At 37.7% G+C, this 25932-nt stretch overlaps 1 protein-coding gene and 1 long non-coding RNA gene across 3 annotated transcripts in view; both read right to left on the reverse strand.

The window, feature by feature from the left end:
• Positions 1–25932, reverse strand: part of RAPGEF4 (Rap guanine nucleotide exchange factor 4) — a 151520-nt gene that overhangs the window by 118929 nt on the left and 6659 nt on the right. The window contains exon 1 of one of the 2 annotated variants that reach the window (XM_058190475.1): positions 14080–14681. The exons of the other annotated variant lie outside the window; for it this stretch is intronic. The gene's annotated coding sequence lies outside the window, so the exon portion shown is untranslated. Of the gene's footprint in view, positions 1–14079; positions 14682–25932 lie in introns of those variants that run through there. 2 annotated transcript variants of the gene reach the window in all.
• LOC131201996 (uncharacterized) lies at positions 1912–12975 on the reverse strand. The gene is made up of 3 exons (XR_009156047.1): positions 12886–12975; positions 3674–3955; positions 1912–3299 (listed from the first exon to the last, which is right to left on the reverse strand). It is a non-coding gene; the product is annotated as an uncharacterized LOC131201996 (long non-coding RNA).

Below are 25932 nucleotides of genomic sequence, written 5' to 3' on the forward strand. Positions count from 1 at the left end.
AGTTTCTCATGACTGTCTCCACATGTGCATATCCAGGCATTTCTGTTGTATAGTTCTAAAGGGTGTGCAATCCTTCCCATTTATTTTCTGCTCTTATCAGCTTCTTCAAAATAAATTTCCTCAACTATACATATTAATATGTTCAAATTCTAACGACATAAAATTAAATATAGTCTGTTTTGGTGTCATAAAGTCAGATATAAAGGTACATAGCTCCTACCGCTGCACTATAGAGAGTATCTTAACTTACTGTTCCTGTGTATGGTTTGCTAATTGCACAGTGGCAGATAGGACAACACTCCAGAGGGTTAAAATCATTGCCCAGAGGATCATTGGTTGCCCTCTCCCCTCCTTGGAAGAGCTTTATAGCTCCCGCTGCCTTAAGAAAGTTCAAAACGTTCTTAAAGAGCCATCTCATCCTAGGCACACTTTTTTTTGAACTATTGCCCTCTGGCAAACTGTGAAGGACAATAAAAACAAGGACAAATAGGCTGAAAAACAGCTTCTATCCCAGAGCAGTAACTATGTTGAATTATACTATATTGTGCAATATTAATGCAGTATCAGGGGTTTTCAATTCAGTTGTGTAGAATGTGAAGGATGTGTGTTTTTTTTGTGTGTTTTTTTATAGTTTTCATATAGTATGAATGATGTACACTGAAGATGGCATTAAATTTCATTGTACAAGGTGCAATGACAATAAAGTAAACTTAAACATAAGAGTCAGTGAACCTTCTGCTAGGTGACATAAATCTACATAAAGCTATGAATATGTCCACATCATGACATGAAAGACTACTTTCCTGTTTGTAGTCCTGATACACATTGACGATATGCAGTTAATGTACAAGAGAATCATTGCTGACCCACATCTTCATGCATAGGAACTGGATTTACGTGAATGTGTATAACTTCCTTTCAAAATTTCCCAATGTAAATGCAGCAAGAAAGTTCCTACAGCCATGTACAGATTGAATCTTACACAGAAAAAGAAAAGGAAGGCCGATAAGCTTCCAGTAGGTGAAATTAACGAGTAGCAGTTGGTCTAAATTTCTTTCCAGAGCTATCAATGTTTCTGTTCCAGACAATGCCTGTTGACAATTCATTTGGCACCATTTAAACAGTGGCAGAAGGATATAACTAAATTTATGTGGCAAGGTAAAAAAAACCAAAAAAACTATGACTTAAATATAAAGTTTTACATGATGCAAGGGAAAGGGAAGATTGCGTTTATCTAACCTAAAATTGTATTATGCAGCTTTTTTTTTTTTTTTTAGTTTGGGTGAAAGAATGGAAACAAGGCTTTTGGAGTTAGAAGGACCCAGCCCAAGATGGTGTGCCATGAATATTTGTGGTAGGATAAAGTCAAGGTTAATGTGGAATTTTAAAAACATTGTGTTAGACACACAATATTGAGAATACAGAATTGATGCAAACCCAGGTTGTGCCCAAAAACACATTTGTGGATCTCAGCATAAGAAGCATTTTATAAACAAAAAGCAATAGACAAACAGAAATGATTAACTTATCATATTAAAATTTTGCCAAGGAGAATGTAAAATAAAATCAAGAGGAGACTAGTGGCAGAAGGATACAGCTGTCAATGGTTCTCTTATTTACAATTATTAGAAAGATTTAAGGTAGATAAAAGAATGCATGGTTTTGAACACTGTAAGACTGAATTTGAAATAGAATTGTGTATAAATGATAAACATGTAATTGCTACAATATACAAACTTTTATTGAAATTTGAACCAGCAAAAGAGCAAGTAATAGAATGTATGATAAATTTTCATTTATAATATACACATGGGACGACGGAAAAATATGTGGTTGAAAGGATTGATTTACATTAAGTTATAATTTTAAACTTCTATAAAATGATATACCGTTGGTACATATTTCCAGAGAAATTGTCTAGAATGTAAAAAGGCACTTCAAATTTATGTTGGAACTGTGAACAACAAGGAACCTTTTATCATGGCACTTCAAATTTATGTTGGAAATGTGAACAACAAGGGACATTTTATCATGTTTGGTGAACGTGTAAAAAAGCTAGCATAGTCTGAATTGAAATACATATACTGAGCCAGAAGATTTTAAATGCACAACTGATGCACAACTGAAATCAGAGATATTTCTTTTGGGCACTGATAGAAAAACAGTTGGAAAAAAAAGTCACGGAACTTCGTTTTTATACATGGTAACTGCAACAGGATAATTGTATGCACAAAGATAGAAAGATCTGACACTATCCACAATGGAGGAAAAACTGGTGAGAATGATGGAATTCGTTGAAATGGCTAAATTAACTTCTTTGATCAGAGAAAAGGCAAAATCTACATTTATTACTACCTGGAAACTCCTTTATATACTTTTTGTGGTGGGAGGGGAATGCTCATTTGTAAGCATGAAGTCTATGGAGAAAGGCTACTCAGCATGCATGTTAAGGATATAGATATTTAGTACAGATCTACTTGTACGCTGCACTTTGTCTTAATGACTAGACAGAAGAATTGGCAACACTAATGGGAATTCCTAAAGTAGATGCATGAATTCCCTGGATAGCTTCTTTCTGCAGCCCTGGGAGCCCTCACCTCCAAGCAGATTACCAAAATCTAGCTGAAAGGATGAAAAAAAGTGGCATAAGAAAACCAAATGGGGAAATGGATCAAGCCCAAATTCCCTCTCTTTCAGATGACATTGTATTGCCAGATGTAATTAAACTACTGTTTCCAGAACTATCAGTCAGCACAGCATTAACAATATTTGGAGATTCCAAAGGTTTCTTATTCCTGAAATGCTGCTTGTTTATAGATCAAAAAATTTAAGACTAAGTCAAAACTAGTTCATGTTAACTGTCAGTTCTGCGTTTAGATTCACTAAAACAAGAGCTTGCAAAGCTATGCAAAGTATCACTTTAATATTACCACCAATTTAAAATCAGACACAGATTTTAAAAAAAGAAAAACAAGGAGAAAGGAGACTCAAATTTGACAAAATCATTAGCAATTTTGATTTTAATGTGTTGACATTCTGAATAAGTAAAAAGCAAGGCAGAGTTGACTCCAGAAGCTTTTGAGGCAAATTTTATGAACTGAACAAACTTCAAAATATACAAATAGAGTTTACACAGCACAGAATCAAAAGTACAATATTGTCAAATGTAGGCATAATTAGCAAAGAAAAGCAGGTTATCCACTGGCCCAACCACCTTCAGGCTAAGAGAATGCAAAAGTTCAATGCCTCCTCGCACCAGAAGTCCCATAAGAAATTGTGCTTTGTTCTAATTTTGGAATCTGTAAGAAACAAACATGAGGAAGGAAACTTTTTAAATATGTATATTTCTGAAACAGAATTTTTTTTTAAGGAAAATCACCATGAAATAAAATGCTACAAATTATTCATCCAAAAATACTAAACCAATTGTATGTTTTAATACTATAAATATAAGGATTAATAGTTATTCTCTGTTATCTATTTATTTGGCTTATATTGCTGCTGAACTAGATACAATTTGTGATGCATACTATAGAGACATAACTGATATCTATCTTCATGTTTGTCTGTGGTGTCAGATAAATGAAATGTGTATCTGTTCATAATGTGTGCCTAACCATACGAGAAAAGGGAGGGATAAATTCAACAATACTGACTATTTAATGAGTCTTACCTTCAGTTGTCTACTATTTCTGCAATTTTAGGAAAGCCTCATTTATACATTCTACATCGCTGTAGGACACTGCTTGAAGAATTCTTTCATAGGTCAGTGCACATGATCTATGGCTACAGATATAGATTAGGAGGATCACTGTAGACTTTGGCGGATGATGAAAATGGTGCACAAGCTATGTTACTGCGAAGCAAAAGCATGATACACAAACTACACAAATTCGCTCCCAATTTCCAACTTGCAAACATAGTTGCTGGAATCATTCCTCATTTGCTAAGAGACCTGCAGCCAGTGGTGGAACAGAGTAGGAATAAAATATTAAAGTGTTATTTAGTTTGGATCCGGAGGGATATGAGCAAAGCACGAAGCTGTCATGATGAATGAGAAAATACTGATATAAATTTTGTAAGTAAAAAAATAAAACCTGCAGTATTTGGAGAATTGAAGCACATTCAAAACAGAATGACTTGCAATCATAGAAAATGTTTTTCCCTCAAACAAACTAGGAGTTGGCTTAAGTATTCATTGAGGCCAAAAAGATTGCCAAACCGATTAAGTGAAAAAATGAACGGAAACTAAAAATAGTAAAATAATTTTAATGGACAGAATAGTGTAAGAATACCAACTGTGCAAGACTTTAATGAAGCAGCACAAGATCTTGTGAGATTTGGGGATCATGCCTGAAAATATTGCTGACCTTCAGGTTAATTTTTATTGTTCTGGTATATTTATGTCAAGCATCGTGATTTCATTTGTGCCTGAAACATTAAAGAATGGCAAAAAACAAAAAAACCAATGTACAACTCTCTGAACTAGTAGATATCCTTTTCTTGTATTCCGTATTTCAGATACATGTGTTGGGAATAATGACAGATACCGATCCTTAGAATAAGTATCTTCTCAGCATCCATCATCCAAAATTCAAGAAGTTGCTTTCACATTTCTATAGTGGCTTTCAGTTCAGTAATAATCAAAATATGACCCTGCTTGTCAAATTTTCTACCTGTACTGTGAGAGGAAATGAAAAACAAAAGAACTTATTTGCTCAGCGAGACCACCGAGATTTTAATCCCAAAAAGTGTCAAATACCAAAATCAATTTTGCCTAGGGAACTGTGGAAATTATAGTCCAAAACATTTGGAATGTGCCAGGTATCGGAGGTGGAAGCCATGCCAGCTTTCCTGACAGCAGGAAGCTCACTTGAACAATTATTAGTAAAACAGGTTTATAACTATTTCAGGAATCACAGAAGAGGGACAGGCAAAGCCAAGCACCTTGCCAGGTACAACCTAGCAGAAGAAGAATCAAAGAACATGTCCTCTGTGCAAGCATGCCTGAGAAGAAAAGCAGCAGAAAGTGGCCACAGATTGCCAGCCTTTTAGACAAAGAAAAGCCAAATGTCAAAGAGGGAATACAAACTCCTTAATTCTCTATCTGCATCCTCAAAAGTCATGTATTGAAAAAGCCTAAACTATAACACTAGCAAATTATTTGGCACTGAAGGCAAATGTTAAAGCAGGAATCCTAGCTGCAAACATACCAGAGTAAATCCCATTGAATTCAGTGTTTTCTCCCAATAAATACTCATAGGAAGCCTTCAAAATAGTTATTTTAATTTAATATTTAGTTTAATTTAATTTTAATTGAATTTTAATTGTATTAATTTATTTATAATTTTATATTCTAAGGGTTTTATATCGGTCTCTGACCGTTTTAGTTTAAATTGGCCGGTTAAATATTTCATTTTAAATGTATTTTAAATTTGGGATTTGTATTGTGTACCTATGTGTTTTAGATAAGGCTGTACACCGCTCTGAGTCCTTCGGGAGAAGGGCAGTCTAGAAATCTAATTAATTAATAAATAAATAAATAAATAAATAAACTTGCAACTAATGTATTACTTTAACTTCAGATTGATGTATTTTATTTATCTGATGTCATAATTATGCTGCTAGCATTATGGGAAATTAATGTTGTTTTGGACTGATGTTTGCACATCTTATTATTTTTTAAAACACTATCCAATTATTTCTTTTAAATATAAGGAAAATAGATATGCTATATAGGATTGCCCAGCATGGAAATTATTACCCCTAAAGAATGAAGAACTAAATGTATCTCATGTTTTATTGTTAGGTTTCTGCATAAATTTCAAATTAAGCCCGGAGGATTCGAAAACAAAAGTATTCAAAAGAATATTCTGATATTCTGATATTCTTTATATCAGAATATTCGAAAGTCATGTGTTCTGATCAGGGGTGAAATCCAGCAGGTTCTGACAGGTTCTGGAGAACCGGTAGCGGAAATTTTGAGCAGTTTGGAGAACCAGCAAATACCACCTCTGGCTGGCCCCAGAGTGGGGAGGGAATGGGGATTTTGCAGTATCCTTCCTCTTCCCCACCCACCAAGCCATGCCCACCAAGCCATGCCCACAGAATCAGTAGTAAAAAAAATTGGATTTCACCACTGGTTCTGATTGACATTCAGCAGTACAAAGTACTGAGGAGAGTGACAGACTTCTTCTACTATAAGCATTGAATCAACCCAAGATTGGAACCACACCTCTATATATACCATAGGTGGTAAGAAGCTTATCCAATTCAGAGTGTTGTAGTGTTGTTATGCCATCATCCTTCAGTCCTCCCAAGTGGCTTTGCCATTTCCCTTACACAATGGCTAATTAGGGGTTGATTCTGTTTATTTTCCCCATCCAAAAGTTTTAAAAAAGCTGAGGGAAGAACAACAGCTGATAGGGTGTTGGCTGATTGTTATTTTTTCATGGCCAATTCAGTGGGAAAATGGAGGAGAGGAAAATGGAGGAGAGGAATGAGGAGACTCGAGCAATGATATTAAAGTAGGTGCAGAGTTTATGAGGGGAAAAGCTCTAGTAATGTATAAAGAATAATCCTGCATCTTTGTTATAAAAATGTTTATTGATATAAAATATACTCCAAGAAATACAGGTGGTCCTCATTTAGTGACTACAACTGGGATCAGCAACTCAATAATTACCGTTAAGCAAAGTTCTTATGATCTTACTTCAGTTTTCCTTTGTTTTACAGACCTGCGACAGTTGTAAATGCAAGTTTATGTTTTTTCATCACTGTCATAACTGTAAATATTATGTTACATAAAGCATTGGTGTAGTATATGTGTGGATCTGAGCATTGTGACCTTTTGTCCTTTTGTACATGACAGATGGAAATTTCATCAATGGACATATTTTTTAAGTATTAGCCAAGATGTTTTAGTATGGTACCCAATGTGCTGATAACCACTGAGATCACATTACTATGTGTGGGTAATCTATTGTCTGATTCACAGTCTAAGACTGTGGAAACTAAATAACTCAAGAATCATTAAGGTAACATTTAAGAATATAGGCAGCTCCTAGTGAGGTGAGTTTTGTTTTGTTTTTTGTGGTAAAATTAGGTGTTCATCTGATAAATTCAATGTTTCCAGATATCCAAGAAGTCCTTTTGGTATTGTTCCAAGAGCTCCAATCACAATAGGTATAACAACAGGGTTTTTTTTATAAGAGTTCAACTTTGATCTGCAAATCCCAGTATTTCATAATTTTTTCTAATTGTTTTTTCCTCAATGCAAGCATTACCCAAAATAACACCATCAATGAACCAGATTTTCTTGGTTTCAGTAACTATTAGATGTTTTCATGAATAAGATGTCTGTCTGTTTGGATCTTAAAACTCATAAGATCTTAACCCACTTATTTTCCAAAATCTTCTCAACTAGATGGTCCCAGTAATTTTTGCTACATTTCAATCCAAACCTCCGGCAAAATTTTTAATGAATAATTCTGGCAACTCGGCACAACTGTTTACTGTTGTTTGTTACCTGTTGAATTTTTGCCTTCATGCAATTACTTGCCAAAGCTCGTGCTTGAGCTGCTAAAATAAAGCCTTCAGTTTCTTTCTTTTTCTAACACACCTGATTTAAAAACTCCACGGGAGCTTATCAGTATTAATATTAGTTTAGCTTTCTAAAAAAATCTCAGTAATGTTGGGTGATGTACAATTGAGGAAAAGAATAACTGTGTCGGGAGACAAAGTTCATTAGGAATATATGATCTCAAGATTAAGAGAGGTCATAAGCCTTTGAAAGGCAAACGGTACTTTTATGTAAGACGGCACTCAGTTCACTCACATGCTTACCAGATCTATCCAGCTTTTTCATCTTGACTGTCACAACACAGCTAGAATAATAGGCAATGCCCAGCAGGCCTCCTTTTTTTGTAATGACCCACCACAGGATTATTCCTTCCTTCCCCAAAAGAAGTAAATTATAGGAACCAGCAACTTGCATGTTGCATTTTTCTACACTAAAAACCTATGTCGTACATAATTCCCATCATTCAAACAAATGAGTGATTTTCTTATTCAAAGAGACCTTAAATAAGCTACCAGAACTTAATCTTGATGTTATTAGCACAAATTCTTCTAGCTGTCCTTGGCTATTTAATAACAGGTATCTGTGCATTTTCAACCAAGTTCTGAAAAACAGTCAGCTTTCAATGGCAAGATACTCAATATCCCGTGAATGCTTAATTTGCATTACTTTTGCCTTGCATGAAAATATATAATCTATTTTTTTAACCGAATTTGGAATATTTTCATGAATCCTATTTTTAGACAGAAGACTCAGTGGCTGAACTATTGAGCTTCTCCCTGCCTTCTTTCTTCCAGATATCAAATATATAACATATAATAAAATTGTAATAAAACATGAGCACAATAAAATATAACTTATTCACAATTTAATCAGGGGTCAAAGATTGGGGGCTTTTCAACTCAGACAAAAAAGTTCCATTTATTATGCCAAAGGGTTGGAAAACCTAACTCAGCATGTTTATTTATTATTTATGAAATTTCAAAACCGTCTAACTGTTTCGACGATTCTGAGTGGCTTACAAAACGTGTGAATAAGATTACGCAGTTCCTTTTCCCCAAATCATTGGCTCTATGGTTATTTTTTAACATTCTACATACTAGTGTAAGAATTTAAATATTTAAATATAAGTACTTAATAATGAAGGCGAATAAATGTATCCCAGGATAATGCAGCAGGATCCAAAACCGGGACCAGAGATTTTGTCTTTTCAGCTTTCGGACTCATGCTGGGCTAGAGAGAAGTTCCCTGAAGATGGCCTTCAGCACAAGTCCAAAAGCTCAGAAGACAAAACCTCTGGTCCCAGTGATGGACCCAGATTTGCTCCTGCATAAGTACTTATTCCTAATATCCCTAAAATATTATCCTACACTTATTTGGGAGCAAATATCACTGTTGTCAACTTCAATGATGTCATCTTTGTTGATGCAATCTCCTTTGCATGACTAAAGTTTCATATAGAAAATACACTCACTTAGTGAAATCTAACACTTGCTCTCCCCATATCAGACATCATTCTTTCAGCTTTAAGGACCATTTTAAGAATTTCAGCATGGAAGATAAATTATGGCATATGGAAGCAACAATGATTGATATAAAGATCTAGTTTGGAAGTGATACATTGGAAGATCTAGTTTGGAAGATCTAGTTCAGATCTAGTTTGGAAGTGATACATTGGAAGAACATTGTAACAACTCATCCCTGATGACATTAACACCACATTAATTTCAAACAGGAAGTCAGATTTCAATTTGATTCCAGAACCAGGTGGTGGTGATGATGATCAAGATGACCACCATTATTATCATCCTCATTTTGGTTATTTAAGACCAGTTGAAAAATGTATGCAGCCTGTAGGATCTTTTAAGCAAGGCACGCTTGTCAACATGATAACTAGCTACATACATTATTAATACCTAGACTTGATGGGTATTATTAATACCTATCAATCTTAAAAAAGCCAGAAGGTGTTGAATCCATGAATGCAACCCTGCTAATATCTTGCTATTGGCCTGAGAAGATCTCCTCAATCTGAAAGACAAGGTAAATATAATTTATTTATCTATGAGATTTTATCTTGAACAAGTTTATCTATTTCTAATCTGATATCTCTCCTACTTGTAACTATTCCAAACATTTAATTAGTCTATTCAATCTTGCTCTCTAGAGATCCTGTTTTCAATACATTGGAAATTTTCTCTTGATTGCTGATCCTATCCTGAGCTTTAATGATATGTGATTTCATATTTTTTATTGATTTATTAGCTGCAACCAATGTTCCTTAAGCTTCACATGCAAAGACGAAAGACATTCTGCTTGGGGGGAAAAAGGAAATATACAACAGTTCAATTGATTGATCAATTGAATTCAGTTGAAGAAAGACCAGAAGACTCTCATATTCTCTAACACAATAAGTAAACATTGATTTGGTCAATTTAATGACCAAATTTCCAATGTGCACACTAGAAAACGAAATTAGTTGAACCGAAGGATAATTGTGAAGTCACACTAGCTTACTGAAGAAATCCTGTTCTAACGCCTCTAAACTTTTAAAAAGGGGTTTATTGCTAAAATTCCCTTTGCTACACAATTATAAATGATGTTGGAGCTCTATTCCTTTTTCACTTAGCTATCCTAACAAAATTATAGATTGGGCACTGTTTGCTTTCATTCAGATTGATCAAACTCAGAGTTTCAACATTTTGTTTTTGTTGTTACTCATATCTATTCCATAGATCTACCACACTTGAAAAACTGGTCTCTACCTTTCACTGCTCTTGCAAAAAAAAAAAGGCATGAGGGAGAAGGAAGCCTGCCCTGTTTTAATTTTCAATTGTTCTTTAAGTATTATGTCATAATTCTCTTGTTGTTCAGAAAGTCACCACTTGAAATACCAGGAGGAATTAAGCACAGAAAATGAATCTCTTCAGGCTTTCTGCTACAGCTCACCACTACGGGAAAGGGAAGAATAAATATTGAATGTAGAACTGCCCTGGATGATATTTTCAGATATTTTCTCATTGATATATAAGAAATCTCAGAGACATTAAAAATAAATATTCATACCTATGAGAACAGGAAGTTAGGAAGCACATCTAAAGGGAAAGGTATAGTTAACTATGCAGACATACAAATAAATCAGATTTAATTAAAACTGAGGATTAAAACTAGGTTTTATGGGAAAGTCTATGGTTTGAAAGTTCCAGCAGGAAAATTGGGTTCTAGTCCACCTCAACCATGCAAGCTCATGAGGTGATTTTGGCCCATTCATTGTCAGGCCAACCTACCTCACAGAACTGTAGTTGTGGGGATGAAGTGTAAAGAGGGAACATATGCAAGCTGTCTTGAGCTCCTGGATGAAAACCAAGATAGCATATAAATAAATCTGAGTCAAATTTCCTGCTTATTGTATTTGATAACAAATTGCTATGGGATTTTCCATTATAAAGCAGTCTAAAGACTGAGGTGACAAAGTCACGTATTTTTCACAGCTAGCCATCTTTGCAACACATTATTTTGAAAGTAAGCCGCCCTGAGTCTTCGGAGAAGGGCGGGATATAAATTCAAATAAAAAAAAAACATACTGTCAGCCTTACCAGGTAGACCAGATGGGAAACAGATGAGCCAATTCTCGTTTATTGTAAAGCCACATAATCAAATTTTGCAAATCTTGAAAGTAGCAATAGAGAGAATGTTTATTGGCCAAGTGTGATTGGACACACAAGGAATTTGTCTTGGTGCATATGCTCTCAGTGTACATAAAAGAAAAGATACGTTCATCAAGCAATAGCACTTAAACTTATCTACAGCTTCATAGAGCTTTACAGCCTTCTCTGATCAGTTTACAGAGTCAATATATTGCACCCAACAATCTGGGTCCTCAATTTACTGACTTCAGAAGGATAGAAGGCTGGGTCAACCTTGAGCCTGTTAGGATTGCACTCCTGGTGTGAGCAGTGAGTTAGTCTGCTGCAGTACTGCATTCTAATCAGTGCACCACCCTGGCTCTTTCACATCTCTTACAAATCTCTCACCCTCTCCTATACAACCCAAGAAACTAGAGAGAGTCCTTTCTGAGCCTGTTGCTCCATCCACTATCGAGCAAAAAAAAGATCCCTGTTTTTAGGAGAGAAGCAAAGCAGGGATCAGGGACCATTAAAGGCCAATGATGCTTATCTACAGGAGACTCATTTAATGAAATAGGATGAATCTCTATTAATAAAGGAGTAAATAGGATAGGTTTATTGCACAGATACTTCAATGAAAGCTATTGGGGTGGTCATTTTGGTTCAAAAAGAATTCCCAATTGGTTTATATTGGTTATTACTGATGTAAATGAGCATTATTTCATTTTATGTGCTAAAATAGCAGGAACTGAAATAGCTATGGTTAATGTTTATGGACCTGATTAAACAATTCTAGTAAGCTCTGGGAGTTTCGGCTAAGCAATTTGTTGTGCAGATTGTGGCAAATTCTGCCCCAGTCATTGCATTAGTTGTATCATGGCATTCTGCAAATTGGTCATCCGTTCATCCCCTTGCTGCAGGTGTTACAGCAACACTGCTGCCAGGTGCTCAGCAGGTAGCAGGGGAATTCCTTGAGGATCAGAGGCCATTCCTGAAATTCCTCCTCGTTGGAAGAGAGCATGAGACTCGATAGATTGATATCAGCCTTATCAGGTAGAACAGACAGGAAACATGGCCAGATAAGCTAATTCTACTTTGCTGTAAAGTTACATTAACAGCACGTTGCAAGTTTGAAAATACAGTTCTCCTCTCCATCTCCTTTGCAGCTGAAAAAACTAGGGAGGGTCCCTTCATAGCTTCTTGCCCGGCCACTATTCAACTGCAAGCTAGGCTCTCTCTCTCTTATTTGACCATTCCCTAATCAGCATCTCTTCTCCCCCCCCCCACAACTCCTAAGGTCTTTCCCAATACCATTATATTAACAGGCAGAAAATTGAACTCTGAGATAATCAATGCCCAGACTCACAGTGAGCTACAACCAGGGGTGAAATGCTCCCGGTTCGGACCGGATCAGTCGATCCGGTAGCGATGGCGGCGGGTGGTTCAGAGAACCGGTAGCAAAAATCCCTGGCCCTCCCTGCCTATGCCCACCCAATGCCCGGTCGCCTGCTTCCCCGCTTGCCGCTTCTTTTAAAAAATGCTTTTAAAAAGCAAAAAAAGAGGCTCTGACGATCGCAGATCCGCCGAATAGGTTGTAAAAAAAATGCTTTTAAAAGTAAAAAAAAAAGATAGCATGCCACAGCTGATTACCCCCCCCCCCATGTGCGCTGTTCTACTTACCCCATGCTTCCTTTTGGCACTCACTGCGTGCCTGCACCTTGCATTTAGTGCGTAGTGTGCATTGCGCATGCACACATACAGCGCGCATACACAGCCAGTGAACCCGTAGTAAACCGGATCAGATTTCACCACTGGTTACAACTGTCTAAATTTCTTTAGCCGGATTTTGGCTAGTTTTGGCTGGATTTTTGTTGGTAGCCTTAACTAATAAGGATGCTGAAATTGGTACTCCTTTTTTCTACATTTGATTTGATCAAAAAATTTGATTAAATAAATAAATAAATAAATACATGCACAGCCTTTTTTTTACCTCTTTCCTACTTCCACAAAAGCCACGTTCCCTTTTGAATTCCCTCCTCTAAAGTTCAACATTTGATCTGGAACCCAAACTTGAATAGCAAAACATTGTGCATTGCCTTTTGCAACTGTGCATATATTACAAAAGCATTTCATTCTGAGCAACTACATTAGGCTTTTGAAGCCAGTGTTAAAGCAGCATTGTGCTATTATTCAGGAAAACAGTTTTGAGGCATTTAAAACATACTTATTTCCCCTACACTACTGAGTGATTGAAACTTCTAATTCTAAGCACAATTACTTAAGGGTAAGTTCCATTGAATGAAATAGAATTTGCTTCTGAGTAGATCGGCACAAAAATTGCACGTGGGTGCAGGTGTTAATCTTACTTGGTGCTGTGCTGCCAAATTATATGCTGTTTTTCTAAGTCTTTTCTTTGGGAGATGCCGAAGCAATATTAAATTCAACAACTGCAGAATTTTTCTAATGTCGGGAAAATTACCGTCCCCATTCAATTCCCTTAACCTAAACTATTAAAACATATTTTAATTCTTTGTGTTTTCTAACTCAGAATAAAATAATTACAATCTTTGCCGAGTCAAATAGTACACAGAGATATGTTTTTGATCTTCAAGAATTCTTTTCTTCATTTGAAGCATAACAAACTAAGAAAGCTAATGCAAAACACCCTGACTCTTACACTAAAGTACACACAAATGTTAAAAAGGAGAATTACCATTAATTAGTGGTATAATTATAATCATATAGGACGTGAGTTCAAGCATATCTCCTGTTTCCACCCCCACCCCAAAAAGTAAAAGTAACAATATGCATTAAAAAGAAACATCATCATCTCCAGGCATGGAATAGCAGGTTTTAAAAGCTTTTAAAACTCACAGTGTTGGGTTCTCATCAGTCTAAGCCAGCAAACAGCCGCACGAGTCTCTTTTACATTTTATATCCATACTGCATTCTTCTTAGCAATGTGACCATTCAGGCACATGGTCAAGTTGTACTCAGCTTCTCCTTAGTGATGTAGGAAAGAGGCGAGCTCTGCTGATTTATCTGGGCTTTTTGCAGCTGTATAGGAGTAATGTTTCTGCATCTGGATCCTAACTGACTAGCCTTATCGCTGGCAATCCAAATTAACAGCGAAAGCAAGACCAATAATCTTTCCACCTGCACGCACACACAGACACTCACAAATAAAACAACTGCTAGGCAGCTTGCTGCCCCTACGAGAAATAACATTGTTTACGTATATTGACTCTCTGCTCTACTTTCTTTGCTGGGAAGAATAGCTAAGATAAGTAGCTGTCTGCAAAATCAAACTGCTGTTCAAAGGTCTATTTGCCATTCATTCTCTTGAAATTTATTTTGCCAGGACAAACAACTTACACACTGAAAATCAGGAATTTTTGCTACCTGTAGCCCACAACAAGCATGTGTATGTTAATTTACTATTATATTTCCATGGCATAATAATGTTTTGAAAAACCAAATGCAAAGCAAGCAGGCTGTAATGCATTTAAGATCCATTAGCAACCATAAACCCCTTCTCGTAAATAAGCATTATTTAATTACATTATCACATGCACACATAGGTTACACCCCTAGTTCCCTGATTCATTTATCCTTTTCTGCTCTGTTAGGAATGCTTTGCATCTGGGAACATTTGTCAATCGCTCCTCTTAGGAGTTGTTTTCAGATTAACCTTTTGCACTTTGAAAACATAAAAAAACAAACAACTTAGTTCTATCCATCTGGAAAAATTAAAAACTGAAGCTCCTTCAATCTATTATTTCAGGCTTTTCCATAATCAAGGAGTATCTTAGTAATAAGAAACCATATTTTATTCATTATGTTTTCAGACCAAGATAACATGAGAACTTTAAAAAAAAAACTTTAAATTTTCATAAGCACTCAAGAAAATGGAATATGCCCTGGAGCATTAATTCATTAAAAATGAGAAGAGCCTGACAAGTTTTCCCAGTCATGCTTCTGCCAATGTGATGCCCTCAAAACCCACCCAGCCCCCAACTGACAACTGTTATTAGCTTTAATCCTAGGAAATAAACCTCTTCGTTGAATACAGTAAATGTCCAGCTGACATAATATTTAAGCCCTCATAAGTATTGGAAACAGATTCATAGATGTTATACAACTGACAATAATTTATTTTACAAATAGAAAGTGATATAAAATAGCTACTATGTGCATGTTTACTAATTGGAAGCATCTGCAGGCTTATTTATATATTCTTATATTCAATTGGGTTCAGTTCTCAGACTACTGCCTGAACAAGTCCCTGTAGGTTTTTGGGCAAGGTTTTTCAGAAGTTGTTTGCAATTGCCTCCTTCCTAGGGCTGAGAGAGAGTTACTGACCTAAGGTCATCCAGCCGGCTTTGTGTCTTAGCAATAGCATTCAGACTTATATACCGCTTCACAGTGCTTTACAGCCCCTCTAAGCGATTAGCAGAGCCCGCGTATTACTTCCAACAATCTGAATCCTCATTTTGCCCACCTCAAAAGGATGGAAGACTGAGTCAACCTTGAGATGGTCAGGATCAAACTGCTGAACTTGCTGGCAGCCGGCAATCAGCAGAATTAGCCTGCAGTACTGGATTCTATCTAGCCACCGTGCCACCACGGCTCTGGAGCAATGGTTAGTTAGAATGCAGTACTTCGAAGAGACTAGAACTCACAGTCTCACAGTTTCTAGCCCAGTGATGGTGAACCTTTTCGGAACCAAGTGCCCAAACTGGAATGCACGCGGATCAGTAGTGGGTTGCACTTACCTTCGCTACCGGTTCAGAACTGTGAGCGTGCGTGTGTGCACTTTGCTCACGTGCAGCGCTTCTACGCATGCGCAGAGCATCCGTGATGATGTTCAGGCAGGTGAGTCACCCGCCGCCACCACTACTGGTTTGCCTGAACCAGGGCGAATCAGTAGAAACCCACCACTGGTGCACAGAAGCACTGGGAACCCAAAGACCAGCTGGCTGGCACACACATGCGCACCGGCCACCGGGTCTTCGGGTTTCTAGCGCACTGGCGCGTAAAGACCAGCTGGCCGGCGTGAAACCAGAAGAGCAGCTGGCAACGACGCACATGATGCCTTAACCATTACACCAACTGCTTCTCAAGTATAATTTATTTTGGAAAAAATACTTAACTCCTCCAAATTAGAGTCATAAAAAATTTAGAATCTTTTATCTTAGAACTGGTAGCACTTAGTAAATATAAAGAATGAAATTATTTGTTTTCCTTAAATTCTAGCATCTTTACTTAATGACTAATTGGGACAAACAACAGGACATGATCCTATTACAAAACAATGTAACCAGCTAAAACTGAACGAGCCATATTAGTTGAGAGACAGTTGTCAGGCTCAAGCAATCACATCCAGATGTGAAGGGTTCAAGTTAACTACTTTACTGTATCCTACTGTATCTATAATACGTCTTCCCAGTCTTTTTGCCTCCTCTTGGAAACAAATAGGTTTCCAAGATCCATGGAACTTAAGGCGGCGAGAGTTGGTCCCAGGTCATTTGTGGCTGCACAACAACTCGAGACTGATTCCCAACTTGATCCTTCTCTGGCAGCAGTTATGGATGATGAGGAGGTTGGGGAGGAACTTGGGCCAGTTCTAGAGTCTGAGGAAGACTCTGAAGGATGCCTGCGTCAGAAGCAGAGACAGAGCCAGGGCCGTCCAATATTTCCCATCCACTAGAGAGGCAGCGGAGATAAATGGGGAGGAAGAACAGCTGGGGCCTTTCCCAGAAGCGCATTTGCACAGAGCTGTTAGGAGAGGAGAACAACTGAGGATAAGGAGTCGACTCGCGAAGCAAGGCACACATGGACGCTGAATGGCCTCTCCCTGGCTGGGGAAGTGGAAAGGGGAGTGGTAGTTGTAGGAGACAACCATTTGCATTTCGGAAGATTTGCTCATCATGGTTCGTGCCTCAGAGACAGCTTGCCAGAACTTAATTTACAGCTTTGCAGCTGGAAGCTGCCAGCCTGGCAATTATCTCAAGGAACTGATAAGGTCTGTTACTGCAGTTAACTCTTTGAAGGATTATTGCCGGGACTTTTCAGTGTGTGAACGCCATTAATTCACAGGAGATAAATGAAGAGGAGTTTTTCGGGACAAGGAGTCTGTTTCTTGTTTCTGCTAAGGCTGGGTCAGAACACCTTGCCTGTTTTTTTTTTAATTTGCATTTATATCCCGCCCTTCTCCGAAGACTCAGGGCGGCTTACACTATGTCAAGCAATAGTCTTCATCCATTTGTATATTATATACAAAGTCAACTTATTGCCCCCCCAACAATCTGGGTCCTCATTTTACCTACCTTATAAAGGATGGAAAGCTGAGTCAACTTTGAGCCTGGTGGGACTTGAACCTGCAGTAATTGCAAGCAGCTGCTGTTAATAACAGACTGCATTAGTCTGTTGAGCCACCAGAGGCCCATGGTTGATAGTTTCCCAACAACAGTCCTGTTACCTAAGTTCCCAAGAAATGGAGGGGGATAGTCATTTCTACTCTTGCACCTGAAGTGTCAAAGGACATGAATGTCTATAAGTCAGTAAGAAGATATTATTATGTCACATTCCATCTGAAGAGCAGTTTTAGTATTAGAAGTTTGGGTACAGCATATACCCAATGACGCACTTTCCCGTGTCTTGTTGTTCAGATGCATGGCTTCCTTGCTAAAGGTGGGAAAGTTTCGTTTTCCTGGTTCTGTAATTGATATATCTGTCCATCAATACTGAGATAAAGCAAGGTACACATCTTAACTCTCTAAATTAGGCTGAACATCAGTGATACCAGGTAGAGACAAACATTTTAGCCAGCAGAAATAAAACATTAATCCTCACTACTTAGGAACAGACATAATTATATTGTCAAGTGAGAAACCAAGGACAGCTCAGCTTGGTCCATGAATAGAGTATAAATGGATCTGGCTAAATTGTTTTCAATACACAATAATGGCATTATTACTTCTGCGAGAAAGAAAAATACGCTTCAGCTTCCATTACTTGAATATCAAATGCTGATCACACGTAGCTCACTCAGATCCTTGGCAAGATAGAATGAGATACAGAGGTGGGTTTCAGCAGGTTCGGACCAGTTCTGGAGAACCAGTACCGGAAATTTTGAGTAGTTCGGAAAACTGGTAGTAAAAATTCTGACTGGCCCCTCCCCCATCTATTCTTTGCCGCCCGAGTCCCAACTGATCGGGAGGAAATGGGGATTTTGCAGTAACCTTCCCCTGGATTGGGGAGGGAATGGAGATTTTACAATATTCTGCCCCTGGACTGGGGTGGGAATGGAGATTTTACAGTATCCTTCCCCTGGATTGGGGTGGGAATGGAGATTTTACAGTATCCTTCCTGTGGAGTGGGGTGGGAATGGAAATTTTATAGTATTCTTCCCCTGCCACGCCCACCAAGCCATGCCCACAGAATCAGTAGTAAAAAAATTTGAAACCCACCACTGATGAGATACTTCATTTTATTGCACCTGCCATCTTTACCTTTATTTTTAATGTTACTTGTTTTATTGTCATTTCTTTACTTGATTATTATGGGTAATTGAGAATCGGCAGCATGCAAGTGTAATAAATTATTATCAGAACCTCACTACTTTGTGTGCAGCTATGATTTTGATGCATGTACAAAAGGAATGGGGGCTTCAATCACATGGTTGAAATCACCATCTTATTTTTTTTTTTTTTACTGTTCTTACAGATGTCCCTGAATCAGTTACCAAGTTGACTCACAATACAGACTCATAGTTACACTTCTGGAAACTCTATTTTTGTGAAGCTCTATTATTATAGTATGGAAGTTTGCAAACTCATTATTATTGGACAGTAATAACTAGTTGAATTCTGCCTATATACTGTATGTGACCTAAGTGTAATGGATCAACTGGAGAAAACTGTTATCCTCACATGTGCACTAAATCGTAAATTGTACTATTCATGGCAATCTGTGTCACAAAATGGCATTATTATGAACATTGCCATGAATGATACGACATCAAAGTAAATTTAACTAACTCACATATAATAGGTTGTCCAATGTTTTGTGGGGATGTCCAGGGCTGCGGTGTGGCTCAGGCTGTAAGAAGCCTGTTATTAAACACAGCTGCCTGCAATTACTGCAGGTTCAAGCCTGGCCCAAGGTTGACTCAGCCTTCCATCCTTTATAAGGTAGGTAAAATGAGGACCCAGATTGTTGGGGGCAATAAGTTGACTTTGTATATAAAGATACAAATAGGATGAAGACTATTGCTAACATAGTGTAAGCCGCCCTGAGTCTTCGGAGAAGGGCGGGATATAAATGTAAATAAAAAATAAAAAAAAGACAGAGGTTTTGCTGAATTATCTGATTTTACAAAACTTGGCTGTATTACATCAAGGACTGTGTGTGTGTGTATTATATATGGAGTCTGCCCATCACTGTCACAGAGCAATGTTGAAATTGATATTAAAAATTCAAAAGTATCCACAAACTTTCAAGCACCCACTGTATAGTATGCTTACTCCCCATAATATGGCACTATTAAATATCCTATCATTTCAGGCCTCACAGAGCCACTGTGGTTTCAACTGCCCCAGGTCCTTCTCAGTACTGCCACTGTCCATACCACCTACAATTATGAGGTGATTCTCTTTCCTAAATAGTGACAACCTAACCCCAGATCCAGAATTCAGGTAGTCCTCGACTTACAACAGTAAGTAGTAAGTAGTAAGTATTTAATAAGTATTCAAAGTTATGGCACTGAAAAAAAATGGCTTATAGGTTTTTCACACTTATGACCATTGCAGCATTCCCAAGGTCATGAGATCAAAATCCAGACGTTTGGCAACTGACTCATTTATGACGGTCGCATTGTCCCAGGGTCGTGTCATCACCTTTTGGGAACTTCTGACAAGCAAAGTCAATGGGGATTCCAGATTCACTTAACAACCATATTAATAACTGACTTAACAACTGCAGTGATTCACTTAACAATTATGGCAAGGAAAGTCGTAAAATGGGGCAAAACTCACTTAACAAATATTTCAATCAGCAACAGAAATTTTGGGCTGAATTCTGGTCATAAGTCAAGGATTACCTGCAGTCTTCAAACACTGTATTTATTCTAGGACAATGATACAGAAGCAGGAATTTGCTTTTATCTTGTTGGGTGTCCTGGGCATTTAATCAACATGCACTAATTTAATTATCTTCTTCTGAAGCACTCTCCGAGGAGACCAGCAACTTGATGCGTGGAGCAAGGGAACAAGCATACCAAAAGGATTTACTGGCTGGGCATGTTCTATCTAGCACTGTTGCCATTAATTGGAGTTATATAAACCGCTAAACAATGCGGGAAATTGTCAACCTTTACTGTGTGATGATAATCCCCTTCTGCCATGGATCAACTTGTTTAACTATTTAGAAACACAGAATTGTAGTCTGTAGAATCATCAATAGGTTTCATATTTTGTAATTTGGAAAGCAGTTTTATATTTTAACAGGGCAGTGAATGAATATCCAATAGCAAGGTGAATAATAACTCAACCAATCACTGAGGTCCTTGAATATAAGCTTTTATTTTTTGAACATCCATTCAATCAGTATATTGTTTTGGTTACTCCTAATATTTCAAACCTAGTAACTAGGCGAGATGGGTAGTGTAGATAAAATAAATTAAATAAAATAATATTTGGTTGCTCTCAAAATATTAAGCAGACCCAGGCCAGGCTAGTATCTTGAATAAGGGACTATCTACAGCTGTAGGCTAGACTGGAAAATTGAAAGGAAAAAAATCCCAGGAATTGAAAGAAATCACTGTCAACCTACTTCCACTCTGTTGTTCAGAAAACGTCTCCCCAAAGAATGATCACTGACAAGTCAATTCAGTCACCCTGAAGGAGCTCAAATGAAAGGGGATTTTTGATATTTATAATATAGAGACAGTCACCAATTTGGGAAGTCAGAGTTTGCCTTATTCCAACTTTTAGTCCCCACTCAGTCTCAAAGCTTACGGGGTGATTCTGCTCTCTTTCATCCCAGGCTCCCAGGCTCAGTTCTGCGGCGATAAAAAGAGAGGCAGCTTCCACGTACACTACCTTGAGATATAAGGCAGGTAATTGAAAAGGTAGGGCAGGGTTAGTGTACACAAGGACATCTGAAGCACAGGTAAATTTATTGGACCACAGATGGCAAAGAAAGAGAGCATAACCTACTATAAAAATTATCTTGTTTGAGAACAGTAAGGATGTAAACAATTTCACTTCCAGATAAGAGAGAGAGAAAAAAGGACAAATACCATGGTCACATTATGCCCTCTTGCACCATGTTTTGTATTATGCATTTGAAACAGATGTAAAAAAAAGTTAAGAAAATAATTGGATCTGGTTCAATTTTTTTTTATTAATTTGAATTAACCTTCCAAATGCTCTGAAATTATTACTATAAAGACTTTGGATTCTGTGGATAATTTATTAGGGGCAACCCTTTTCTCACTAGGTTTCAAAGCTTCAGAACAACAAGGTTTCTTCAAGAAAAGAGGCAGCTTATTCTTTCCCCATAAAAGAGAACTGGGCACAAGAGTGAAACCAATATACTGTTGCTAAAGAAGTACAAAGAATGGTTTTGAAGGCCAAGTTGATGTTAGTGCAACACTAAAATGTATGAATGTGCTGAGCTGCTCAGGTAGAATGAGAAGATACAGCAGTGGGACTTGGAAGTCAATTGAGCTGGAAACAAAAAGCACATCACATTACACAGTTTTGATACACTACTTGAACGAGGCGTAAGAAAGAAATCATTCACATGATTCCTTGGAATGAAATGCATGCTCAAGAGAGGTTTCTGGTTACTTGGTAGAATTAAAACTGACTTCCTGGAAGTTAAAGAACTATGGAAATGCAAAGCACGAGCTATCACAAGGGAAGTCTATATATAATCTGAGAAACTGAGCTGTCTTGGAAGATCTAAACAATTTTCTCACCCAGACTCTGAGCTAGCTCAATATGATGCCCTCCTTGAGTTAAATGAATAGGTGGTGATTCAAGACAGAATCTACATTATCAAGGCTTCCCAACAAGCAAGCTCCTTTAGCAATGGAGTATGCATTATTTAATTTTTATTTAATCAATGAAGCACACAATTAGACACTGACCCTAATTCTTCAGGGTATTGTTTTTGTTAGCAGTCTGCAAAATAAAATGAATTACCAACTCAAGTCAAAAGATAAATACAATGCCCAGAACCTGAGCATATTTTAGCTCCTACACTACAGATAGTCCTCACTTAGCAACCACAATTGGAACCAGCAACTCTGTTGCTAAGTGCTGGAGTCGCTAAGCGGAAAATCATTTGACTGTGATGGATTTATAACATCACTTCAGGGGCGCTATTCAGCAGGTTCTGACAGGTTCTGGAGAACCGGTAGCGGAAATTTTGAGTAGTTCGACAAACCGGCAAATACCACTTCTGGCTGGCTCCAGAGTGGGGTGGGAATGAGTCCTTCGGGAGAAGGGCGGTATAAAAATTTAAATAATAAATAAATAAATAAAATGGAGATTTTGCAGTATCCTTCTCTTGCCACGCCCACCAAGCCACACTATGGCCACCAAGCCATGCCCACAGAACTGGTAGTAAAAAATTTTGAATTCCACCACTGCATCAATTCCCACTTGGTCATTAAGTAAGTCACTATGAGCGGTTAAGCAAAACCTCATGGGACTGCGACTTGTGATTTCACTTCCATGTACTCCATTAGCTCTGCTTGTCACAATCCAGTTAGGAACATGGAAAAGGTGATGACATGACTGCAACAGTTGCAAATCTCAGGATTGGTTGTATCATCATATCTTTCAGCTGTCATTCAATGAGACAATCAAGTAAGCAAGGGGTAACTGCACAAAAGAGGGTATGTACCATACTTAGCTTCTTGCTATATTTTTAAGGACCTGATTGTATCTTTAAAAATTAACATTTCAGACATTTACAATGCTCTACCTGAGCTGGTCAACACACCCGGTCATGAATATTTGAAGAGGTGAATGTTTTGTGATGAGGCATTATTGGAAGAATTTCTATGCAACTGAATTATATTTTCCTTTCTCTCCTGTACTCTTATGTTGCAGTTTTGGCTCATGCCGGCTATGCTAAAGAATAAGACAATAAAAGATGTATACATCGACACTGCTAATGGAATGAAAAGAGATGAGGAAAGCAACAATAAGCAAAGAGAAGGTTCCTGCCTCAATTTGAAATGCACAATTCCAGAAATGTCTTAGCTAGAAAATGCACACAGGTACACTCCAAGGATACTGTCATTGGTTTATTGTTAGGGCCTGCAGCTATTGCTTATAGTTCCCCAATAATGGCCTTCACATGCTACCCAAGTGCCCTTATTGCTGTGGTGAATTATTACGATCAGCTGTCAAGAACATCACATAGCAAACAGCATTTTTGCAAATTCCAGTATATCAATATTGAGTACGTGTACCATGCCTGATCACTCCTACTTGCTCTTCTGTTAAGTGGAGCAGCTAACAAACCAGAGAACCCGAGTCTTGTGTTTTACTTAATGTTACATCTCAGCTAAAATCCTTTGGTTTATGGCTGTCTAACAAGCCAAAATCAGAGACTAAGGACAAATACTAGTTTCTGATTCTAACTTGCCAGGAGGGGTATGAGGGACCCTGACCAGTGGTGGGATTCAGCCAGTTCGCACCTGTTCGGGAGAACCAGTTGTTAACTTTCTAAGCAGTTCGGAGAACCGGTTGTTGGAAGAAATCTCCTTTTGTTTTTTTCCACTTTACAGGGCTAATCCGGTAAGGCAGGCAGGAAGGAAACATTCTAGCCTAATCTTTATTACCCTGCTTACAGAAACTGCCTCTGGTTAACCCTTATTACATTGTAACAGCTAAGGTAAAGCGCCCATCAATGTGAGTGATGTTGAGTTGACCACGCCCATACGGTCACATGACCACTGAGCCATGCCTACCAAGCTGGCCATTAGGGCAGAGAATCGGTTGTTAAATTATTGACCACTGACCCTGACTCAGATCTAATGCTAGATAAATTCACCTTTATTAAACTAAACACACGCAACTTTTATTTTTAGGAACAGGGTGCGAAGTGAGGAATCAGGCAGCCCTGATATACAGTACCTGGTTAAAAAGTCTGGACAATCAATACTTTTTAGACAACACAATGACAGGACAAGGAACTTCCAGTTAAATTTATTAGGGGTTTGAATTATTTTAATATAAAATTCTAACTTGTTTGCTAGCCTTTGAAAATAATTAATCTTTATTCTATATGCAGTGGGATGATCTGAGCTTTTCCCCCACCCCCAAAAAAAGTTTTAACACGCTACACAGCTCGACAGACAGCAACTCTGTCATTAGTTGCTTGAACAATCTTGTATATCATGATCTCTTTATTTAAAAGAATTTTAAAAAAGGCCTGTGCTACTTGTCTTAATTCTATTTCACCTTAAGTTCGGTGTGCAGAGACTCTTCCAGACAGAAAAGTGAGGCACCGACTAGTGAGTAGCAACTGCAAAAAATGGACTCTCCAAAGAAGTAGAAAACGTGGTGGAGTTTATTCTTCCTCAATCCCTTGAGTATTCCGGGAGAGAGATTGGCAATAAAAACAGATTGCTTGGAGCCTCAACAATCCAAACAAAGTCGTCCAAATTAACTCTCAAAATCTAATTGAGGAAATAAATGGACCTGGAAGCAGCGATTTGAGGCTTGTTCTCTTGCTGTCACAGTCTCTATATACTTGGCTGCGAGCATATGGTAATCCTTGTCCCCTTTTATTTCTTCTTAGTAAGGCTTTCCAATGTGAGAAGTCAGTTCTCTTTTCCCTATCTGGGCAATGAGCTGAGCCAAGCAGCAAAGAAGGGTGTGTGGGAGGTTGCTTACATAGGCCTGATAAAAGTAATCCAGCAGATGGTTTCTCTGCAGGGTTTTCTTTGGTGTCCTCTGACTTTTTCCTTCAAACCCCCTCACTCATCCTCCTCTTTCTTCAGAGCAGTCTTTATGCTTAGCAACCAGAGTCTGCAGGTACTCATAATCTGGAGCAGTATTTCTCAACCTTAGGGACTTTAAGATGTGCAGAACTCCCATGCAGAATGGGAGTTGGTCCATTCATCTTGGCCAAGGTTGAGAAACTCTGGTCTGGAACCATGGCTTACTCACCAGGAGGAAGGTGTTTTCCACGCATCACATTAACACTATAAATAATAGGTTTTCATTTTTCATTCATATTATTTATTCATTGCTTACAATATTTATATTTATAAAATTTATAGGGTAGGCCAACAGCAAAGTTCATCAATGCTATTGTTTTACCTTGATGAAATAAATCCTGGCACATATTTTATGTAGCCTGAGTTTAGAAGGAAGAATCACTTAAGAATGATGAACATGATCTATTTTCAGAATCAGGACTTACATAAGGCTGATCAAGCTCACCTTTCAGGAAGCAAATGCTTCTTCCCCTGGAGCAGAAAATATTTTCTTTCATATGTGTTTATGTGCATAAAATATTATATTATTGTAAACATTATATTAAGCATAAACATAAAAAGAGAATAGAAAGGAATAAAAATGCAAAAGAAAAAAGAGAGAGAAAAGTAAGAATATAATAAAGAGAAAAGGCATGTGTAAAGAAGTTATTTCCAATCTTCCTCATAACAAGTATAAACAAATTTAGTGACTCCTCACT

This window comes from Ahaetulla prasina, chromosome 1 (genome assembly GCF_028640845.1).
Source record: "Ahaetulla prasina isolate Xishuangbanna chromosome 1, ASM2864084v1, whole genome shotgun sequence".
Lineage (NCBI taxonomy): Eukaryota > Metazoa > Chordata > Lepidosauria > Squamata > Colubridae > Ahaetulla > Ahaetulla prasina.